We start from the raw sequence: 9,958 nt of genomic DNA, 5'->3' as shown, positions 1-9,958 counted from the left end.
TTTTTCTGTATTGGAAAAGCTTATGGTGTGCATTCTCACAATTACCAAAGATTCTAATCTTAAAATAAGAATAGTAAACTACAGAACACTTCCTTTAGAAAATCTTCATAAACTTTTTTGTTGTCCTCCCCAACATTAATTGTGAAGTATTTTTTGATAGTGCGAAACACAACCTTCAGCAACATGTTATTCAAGAATGATAAGAAACTCTTACCTATATCCAGTGGCGTATTTAGGGGGCTTCCGGGCATAAGTCCCCCGAAATCTTACTTACTATAGTAAAGTATATGAAATATCTTGTAGAATTTTCATATTTTCAGGCAAAGCCCCCCCCCCCGAAATTTAGCGAAGCCCCCCCCCCGAAACAAAATCGTAAATACGCCACTGACTATATCCTTACAGTATGTTTGCCTCTTAGTCGTGCTTCTACTTGTTTTCAGCCATTTTTGAAACACAGTCCTCAGTATTGACTGGTGAGCTCTAGTGCAGTGTAGAGTAGAAGTGACACAGTAATACGGCATTGTTTCTCACTGTTGACAATTTTCTTCAGAAACATTATGTAAAAGAATTGAGAACACATTGGCGGTTTGCATGTTGAAATTTTGCGAATACATGCATTTGTTTATGTATTTCTTTCTACTGTGTTTGTCTGCAGCTTCAGTACATAAGCCTTTATAATTAGATGCCTAACATACTTGGCAATCACGCAGAAAACAACACCGAAGATTCTACACTTGTGTTAATTTAACACACAGGCGTGTGTCATTTCAACTACCGGCATTTGACACCCAACTCCAAATGGAGAGTGAGTTGTTCTAACCACCTGCTTGTGTTATATTTTAACACAATCGTGTTAACACATAGGCATGTCGTTGAAATAACACAACGATTTTTTACGGTGCAGGTATTGGACAAAACCCGTTTGATTAGCATGAGTGCTATGTAAGATACGATTGAGAAAATAGTTTAACACATTGCCACAGTAGAAAACAAAATCACTTATAGTATCTTCGTGTTTTATTGCAGAAACGAAACAAAAACTTGCAAAACCAAAGCGATCCTTTGTAAGTAAGTGGGAAAAAAACATTGCCTTTTGCTAATCTTATTATTTAAACGAAAGCTATTCGTCATGAACAAACATAGGTTGCTATCAAAATAATGGAGACACTTTAGTGATATCCATTAGCGATGACTTGTAAGTTCAGCTACCATTTTATGAGGGACGAGGGTCAGCGGTATAAGGGCAGATACCGAGAGATGTAAAAATAGCCCAAAATGATCGAAATGTCAAATTCATAGTTTTCGCGGTTAGTTGAAATGAATGGTGATATTCCCACAGACGTTGACTTCCAAACACAGCCCGCATGCGAAAAAGAATGAGTATGTTCAGCTAGTATAAATAATATTTAATTTGTTTATATATAATACATATGCGTTTTCAAAAAGTCAGGAATTTTTACGTAGATTTTAAAAGGAAAACAGTAGAATCATATTATTAAAGTTGCAGTGCATTTCAAAGAAAGTAGAAAAATAATCCTCTATTTACATCAATACGGGTTAAATAAATAAATAAAGATGCCATAGGTATTCAAACGGAACTTACCTGATTAATACAACATTGGTTCACCTTTTGTCAGTAGTATAGTTTCTACTCATCATGGAATTGAGGTATATAAGGAAGAACAAGAACACGTTCTTCATGCACTGAAACATTCAATTGCGTCAGTGGTGATAAAACAGGAAAATATCCACTTGATTCGCTTCTCTCAACCTGACCGTGCATGTCTCTAGTTGACCGACATGACGCGAGAGAGGTAGCTCTCTATGGTTTCTATCATAGTATCTGTAAATTACTATTATGGTTCACCTGTATTGATTTACGATTTACTTTAAGGGAATAAATGAAGGCATCGATATGCGGTAAATGGACACCTCGTGCGTTAACGCCCCAACAGTAGCGAGTAGACAACTGCAGTTTCCTGCTCACCCATCACAGGCATGAGCCATTTTTGAACACAATGACGATAGGGGATGAAAAGTGGGCCATCTACCATAATATTATACCCAAGTTTCAGTGTGTACCTAAACGAGAGGACACAGGAACTATGCCAAAACATGACCTCCACCCTTAAGAAGTGATATCTATCGGAAGTGGTAAACACCATTTCGATTAGCATTTTTTTTTTTTTAACAGAGGTTGCTGCTTCACGCATTTGTAATTGGAATAGAATAGAGAAATTTAGAAATTGGACTAATTCAATATCTTTTTTAGGATTAAAGATGGCGACTATTTTCGAAAATTGCATCTCTAGACTGAAATATCGTTAATATTGTCTAAGTACATTATGTTTGGACTCGTTCACATGTTTTTTGACTCCTAGAACACAAATTTGTTGAATTAAGCACCAGATATCAATACAGACCAGGATAGTATAATTTTATTCTAAAATGACATACAATTTAATGCAAGATTAAAGATTGACGAGGGAGAAAAAGCAAAATCTTGACCTGTGGAATAATTACTAAATTATATTCCAGTGTTGTTTCTATGAAACTACTTATGATTTCTTCAGGGAATCTTTCAACTGTGTACCTTAGAACACTGCGTTAGAGAGGGAAAATAACGCATTCACTTTATTTACGCTAGTTTACTTTAGTAAGTCACAGCTGCATGTCTTTGTGTATAAATGTATTCAAAAATATTATGGTTATTATAAAAGTCCTGGAATAGCTACGTAATCTAATCGCATAACCTATATGAAGAAACATCAAATATGTGCCAACTAACTGTACACCGAAGAATCATAGAAAGTATTGTGTATCCTTCAAATTTAAAGCGTGGCGTTTTCACTCTTGGAGCATACGATGACAATTGATCGTTATCGAGTAGCTCCACCTTGAAGCGCTCTTCCCATGTTTTCCAGATGACAAGTTTTGAAGAACCTTTTATAGATGAGTATGACAACTTCGTTGATGGATGTAAATAAATGTGTGCATTCAATACTTGAACTCCCCGATAGCTGAACTCCTTCAAATAGAACCGATTGACAACAGGGTGCCTTCTCATCGGTCTACTCTTTTCATAATAGAAGGAGTAATTAGAATATAATAGATAATATAATCATTAAGATGAATACGGAGAATTAAACCTTTTGTGGGCATAATATGGAATATGTCAAAATATAACACTTTCTTCGTGTGCTACGTGCATGACATTGCTCAACTTAGTTAAATTGAATTCTACTTAAGTATTATGAGTGTTCTGCCACTGTGTTTGCTATAACTTAAGTTATATAATAAATTAGTTTTAAATTTTTACAAGAAGTAGAGAAAAATCACAAGAGTTAGCTTCTTGCTCTTCTTAAAATCATGCACTCTAGGCTGTTTCTCTACGTTCGACCATCTCGCAACGGCTTTGCATGCTATTATCGTGTTCTAGAGTACAGGATTGAGCTGTCATATTGAAACGAAATTTTATCTTCCACGTTTATGCCTTTTAGGCTAAAAGAGACAGATGACTGTTATTTAGTTTTTTTTCTTTGAATAGCACTTTACGTCTTTCCCAGAAGTGACACTATATTGGACATGGCCCTACAGCTCAACTGGGGATCCTGGGGAACTTCGAATCCATGTTTCCCGCACTACAAGTCCGTACGCTAACCATGTAGTCATAAGGGAACTTAATTAGTAAAGGTGAATCATCATTAATGAAGGGGTGGAATGACAATGTGGAAGGAAACAGGACGGTCCACAAGAAAACTCATGTTCATGATGTTATCTACCACAAACTAATACAGCCTGAGATCAAAACTAGGCCCTCTCGCGTCAGAAATAAGCGCGCTACTACTCAACAGCCATGCCCCTTTTTTGTCAGAATGAATAATCAAGATAAGAAAATATATTTTTTACTTTCTTTTCTTTTTCTTTTTCCTTTTTTTTTCTAATTGTCTCACATCCATAGTTTCTAGTGATGAGACAACCTTACAACAACTCCAGTACTAACTCTCAGTTCATTTGGTTGATGTGGAGTTTAACACCAAGATAAATGAGGCGTGGATCTTAAATTTAGTATAGAATCCGAATCACATGAGCAAGAACCGCAAAGCGAACATATATGTCTATCGCTTTCAATTCATGCACGCTATCCACATAGCCAGCGAAGAGCTCAGTACATACTTACGGTGTACGACAGAAGCTGCGTCATCATTTGACATATTTAAGGTTATCCCATGGATTGCCAAACAAGATTTAAGAAACGCAGCTGATGGTAAGTCATAAAAAAAAAATGCTTTGTAAAAACATGTTTCCCGCTTATCAGAACTTTCCAGTTATTCGGGGAAAGAAAATATGTATTCTATATCAGTTATGAAAAAGTTTTCTCAGTAGTACATGGCCAACATGCGTGCAGAATACGTGCAAAACACAATAAAAGGTTTTCGAAGAGTAGATAAGCAAACGTTAAATAACACTTTCTTTTATTATCATTGGTAATTCGAGGTTAGTACACAGCGGAAGAATCCACATGGTTCTAAAGTATTTATTGATTTTTAAACACAATTTATTTCTGTTATAAGAACGTAAAAATATAGAATGTTGTGGGTCGTTATAGTTAATACAGTGTTATTAATAACAGTGAATCTAATAGTATGTGGTATGTCCTTTTCTGTATTAAAATGTTGATTACTTTAACTAAGATATTAAAAGTCCGTAGTCAATTATGATTGTTTCATGCGAAAAGTTTAAGTATTGAAGGCAGAAACGGAATCGCCATTAGAATTTTGAAAACCAAAGCGAACACATACGTCCGCGATGATAATGAAACAATCCTTTCTTCCTGCCATTTTCAAAAATGAGTTTTAGGCGATAGTGCCTCATATATCCAGAAATACTGTAGTATATCATAGCATGCAGGTAAGGTGCAGTGGTTCTATGAAAAGGGTGGTGGTATATGGAAGTATACGGTGCATACTCACCTAATATTTTTACAGTCTAACTTCCATTCACTATAAATTTAAGGTATAAAAAATAGAATATGTGGGGCTCAAAAGCAAAAAGCGCTGAGTCCATAATAATAATAATAATAATAATAATAATAATAATAATAATAATAATAATAATAATAATAATAATAATAATAATAATAATAATAATAATAATAACAATTCAGGAGAGCAGAAAAACTAATAAACGGACTTAACTAAACTGTTATATAATAATTAAAGTACTACAAGTTGAGATTGCATGATTATAAAAATCAGTTTTTCAGTTATTGTTAAAAACATTTTGGATAAAGTGCATTTTGATGTGAACATACCGAAAATGATATATCTGAGACTCCATAAATGAAATACAAAAATACATTTGAGCATATTTTATTTACAATGGTACACACAAGAGTGTATGAGTAACGTAGAAGTGTAATTCTCTCCCTGTATGCGAATATTAAAGGGTTATGCGCTATAAAATGAACATACATAAAGGGGCCAATAGAGAATCAATGGTTTGTGCAAACATCATGTTTGTGCAAACACCATGTTCGCGCAAACACTCGGTCATACACGGTTGAACTGTTTGCACAAACTTCAGTTCAGTTTTGAGCTTGATCGCGTAAACATGTCCACTGAAGCAGTTTGTTTAGCGATAGTAATTACCTGTGCTTTGGAACCGGAAAGACCTTCGAAACCCAAAAGGAAGAAGAGGTGTAGGTGATAGAGTGATTCAAAAAACGGTTTAAGTTTAGTTATCAAAAATTTAATGGCCGAACCTGAGATAAGTTCGACTGTGGACAATAAAAAATATTTACGAATGGATACAACTACATTTGCTGAAATACTGGAAAATTGATTTTATTCCTCACTGACTCTCTATCCGCCTTCTGATTTATTTCCTTCATTTTATCCACCAATTTCTCGTATGCCGCATTTTTCAGATTCATGTTTTTATAATCTTCAGTCTTTACCTTCCACAGTTCAGGTACATTTCGATAAAGTTCAATAAATTCTCGCCAGAATTCGTGATTTCTATTCATTGACACCATAGCGCAAGAAATAAGCGTCTGTACGATAGACCTACTACTCGAAATTAAACCTCGTGTTTGCACAAACATGCCCATACATGGTCCACGTGATTGCGCAAATATCATGTTCATATAAAGAATTTTCGAACGAGTTCGATGTGAAAAAAGTTTGCACAAACGTTTGCGCAAACAGTTCATACAGCACTATACATGGTCAAACTGTTTGTGTGTATGGGCCCTGTAATATAAATTGAAAACATTGAACTTTTGCTATAAGAATACACATTCACATTAATATGCTCTCAATTTCGTGTTGTGTTCATACGATATTCACTTCCTCTTCCATGCAGTCGCATTCAGACACACTTTCGTTTTCAATACAACGTACAGGCTATGCATGCAGTGCGTCAATATAGAACTGCAGCACAGGTTCTCGTCTCCAGTGATCTCCGAATCGTTTCCTCAGAAGATTTGCAACGTCAGCTTTATTTGCATCTGATATTTTCCAGGGGTAATGCTGGGGCATCTAGTACGCTGGCAGTCTTCATCCCTCGTTTCAGTGATGACACATACTGTTTTGAAGGGTCGTCAAAATTGTATATTGGTTTCATTTTGAAAACAACCCTGGGACATAATTGGTGCAAAGCTTTCTTCAGGAACACACGTTTCATATCACTGATATATATATATATATATATATATATATATTTGTAAGGAATTGCCTAACGCTTTCATATCCCACAAATGCCAGTCGAAGCCTAAAGCTTTCACAGTCCCAATTTCGCGGTATATTACAGTGTAACTATCAGGATTCGAAATTTCGGAATGTTTTCGAAAAGATGTTTCTAACACTCCAAACAATCGATCGGCGGGGAGATAGAAATGACCTTGCACTGGAAAGTGCATAGTAATGTTCTTGAGAGAAGATCTTTGCAGCAATCTCAGATTAAGGTATGTACAACATGTGTTTTTCTTTTTATCCCCGGGCCGTCGGAAGAAATCGAATGGACTTTGCCGTCGAATGGAAGTCGAACCGTCAAAATATCGCCGTACACACGCCAAGTGATGTCAACAACGTTGCTAACCACAATGGACTAATTCATACTGATAACAGGCGAAACAATTTGTGACCTGATGTGACTATACTTGTTGCATTGTCAAATAGCGCGTTCTGTTCCGGACAATACTGTGGATATAGCGCCTTTGCGTCAAATGCAGGATTTCAAGGAGGTTTTACATAGGGCCTAGTGACATAGCAACTTTTGAACAGAATGGGTAGCACAGATCGCTTCAGCACTGGCGTTTTATAGAAAATCCACATACAAAAGCATTTCGTTCGCGGATGGACTTAGTGCGTTTTGATTCGGAACTCCTCATATATACGATTTGGCGTGGGAGACCCGGGTTCGATTCCCGGCGGGAACTCATTTGGTTCGGATTCCACGTTAATCAGTAGGTCCACGTCTCATATAGCCTCGCTGCTGAAAGGGACCCTAAACTTAAATCAACTCAACTCCTCATATATACGAAGGTTGATATACGCTAAATCTTTCAAAATGGTTGAGTGTAAGTAACGAAAAGTTCTAGTTTTACATATTAGTGGATGGTACAGATATTGGGAATGCGCTTTGAAAAGAGGAGGTGCAACTATTGTATGGCACCATACTAACTGGTCAAAGGGAGGGGGCGTTATATAATTTATAAATGTCTGTTGGTATTATATCTATAACCACACCTTTTTTTTTTTAAATTATAACATAAAGCAACTTTGAAGTCAACATACCTCAAGCAAAACTACTGTTTTAGTTTGATGTGTGATTACGCAGGATAGGCGCCCCGATCCGACATTATAGCTCTAACTTCAAGATTTTCCAATGTTATGCATGACTTGAAAAATTACCAGTAAAAGATTTAGAATAGACGCGAGTTATCTTGTATATTATTTCAGAAAAATAATGCAAATACAAGTGATATTTATTTATTTTTTTAATTTTCGTTATTAAATAGATACTTTTGGAGGGGGCGCTACAAAAGGGGAACTTGTATGGCTGCCCGGACGTACGGTCCACCTAGTATGCAATATATATGTATTCATATCAAAATATAAATGAATAATCCGGGGATAAATAAGTAAATAAACTGCATTTTTCACGAGGAACAATGATGCTCATATAAACAAAATATTTGTAGGCGATAAAGTATTACGATTCAGTGAACTAGTATGAAAATCCTGTTTTCTTTACTTAATTCAACTCAACATGGATGACGTAAGCTGGATTTCTTTAAAGAACGACTTGAAAGTATTAAATATCTTACCACTATTATATATATAGAAGGAACCATGATGAAGTATTCGGTAACCTATCTCCCTAACGATAATAGGTTCGATGATCGGTAAGGATGGAAACTCTTTTGATCTTCTCCTTCTAATATGTCTCAAGGTTTCACTCAGTCTTTGCAAAATAGATACCTTTTCAAGAGGCAAAGGTTGTATTAGTTGAGTTTTATGTATTTACTGAAGTGCTACTAAGGATAAATAAATGCAGTATACAAACCGTAAATTTAAAACAACCGACGGCTTGATGGAAGTTTTCGAAATTCTCACTCCTGAAGCTGAATAACTTATATTAATATTTGAAATTCTTCAAATTCAACAAATGTTCAATATCTGACTTTTCTTAAGATGAATGTATAAAATTCAGTGTAAGTAATTTTAATTAAAAATAAACGAATAGTACATGTTTTAGCCTATATGATATTCTGATTCGTGTTTTACGTGCAATCCAAAACGGAAAATTACAAAAATTTTGAAACTTGCTACTTTTAATTCAGAAACTGTCCAATGTGAGGATTTGCTTAACTTGGTAAAGTGAAATAATGTATATAAACTCTTCATTAAAATTAGTAAATACGTAGGAGCGTTTTAGAAAATTCCGCATCTAAAAGAAGAAATTAGAACAATTTTTAGAATATTAAAATTTTCGGTATTGTATATGTTAATCACACTTTATTTTTCCTGTGCGGACAAACAGGGACATCTGATAGTGTGTGAGTATTGGTTACTATAAACATAATATATTTAAATGAACTTTACAGACGTATTGAACAGCAACAAAACATAATAAACTCGATGGGAAAAGATGCTGTGAACCTATTTGATTTAAATAAGTTTACAAAATGGTGATTCTTAGAATTCTACATATCCTTTGTTTGTATATAATGTAAACTTTATTTGTTTTGTGTACAATTTCTATACAAAATGGAATAAGATTTGAATATCTAAAAGTCATCCTGTGATTATGCGGCAAATAGCCTACAAATGTAAGACAGGAATCTCGCCGGATATTCATTTTCCGGGACATGTGGACATATGAACATCCTGCTATCCTAAAGTTGGTGTTTCTGGAACATCTAAAGGATCTCTCTGTGATAGATAGGGAAAATGTTCGGAAAGATAATATTTGTACCGTAATAACATGCTTATTTCAAATGTCACATATAAAATCACGAGTATTGGCCCTATGGTTCAGATAATAAAAATCTGCCATTCACTTTGCACGAATTCAATGTAGGTAATGGTTTCTAATCGATGTATCACGACACATTATCCTGTTACGCACTCCCATAGGGTGTATCGCGCAATTTTAGAGTCAAAGAAAACCATGAAGTATTTAATAATAATTAGTTAAAATCAATTTTGAGACATATCGTATCAATCAATACCTTCAGCAGCAAGAATAATGCTCAGTACTACAGCAGAGGATTAATATTAGAATTTATGTTGTGAACCTGGGTTTTCTATTATCAAAATTGTGTAGGATGTAACTATTAGAGACTTTTAGGTAACCCAGATTACACCTGTTAGTATCTGAAACTAACAGTACATTTTAGCGCACTTGATGGGCAAGCGAGAGGTGTTGATGATTTTGGGGATGTCCATCA

This window comes from Thermobia domestica, chromosome 11, assembly GCF_964235325.1.
Source record: "Thermobia domestica chromosome 11, izTheDome1.hap1.1, whole genome shotgun sequence".
Lineage (NCBI taxonomy): Eukaryota > Metazoa > Arthropoda > Insecta > Zygentoma > Lepismatidae > Thermobia > Thermobia domestica.
Note: the sequence above shows the minus strand (reverse complement) of the source record.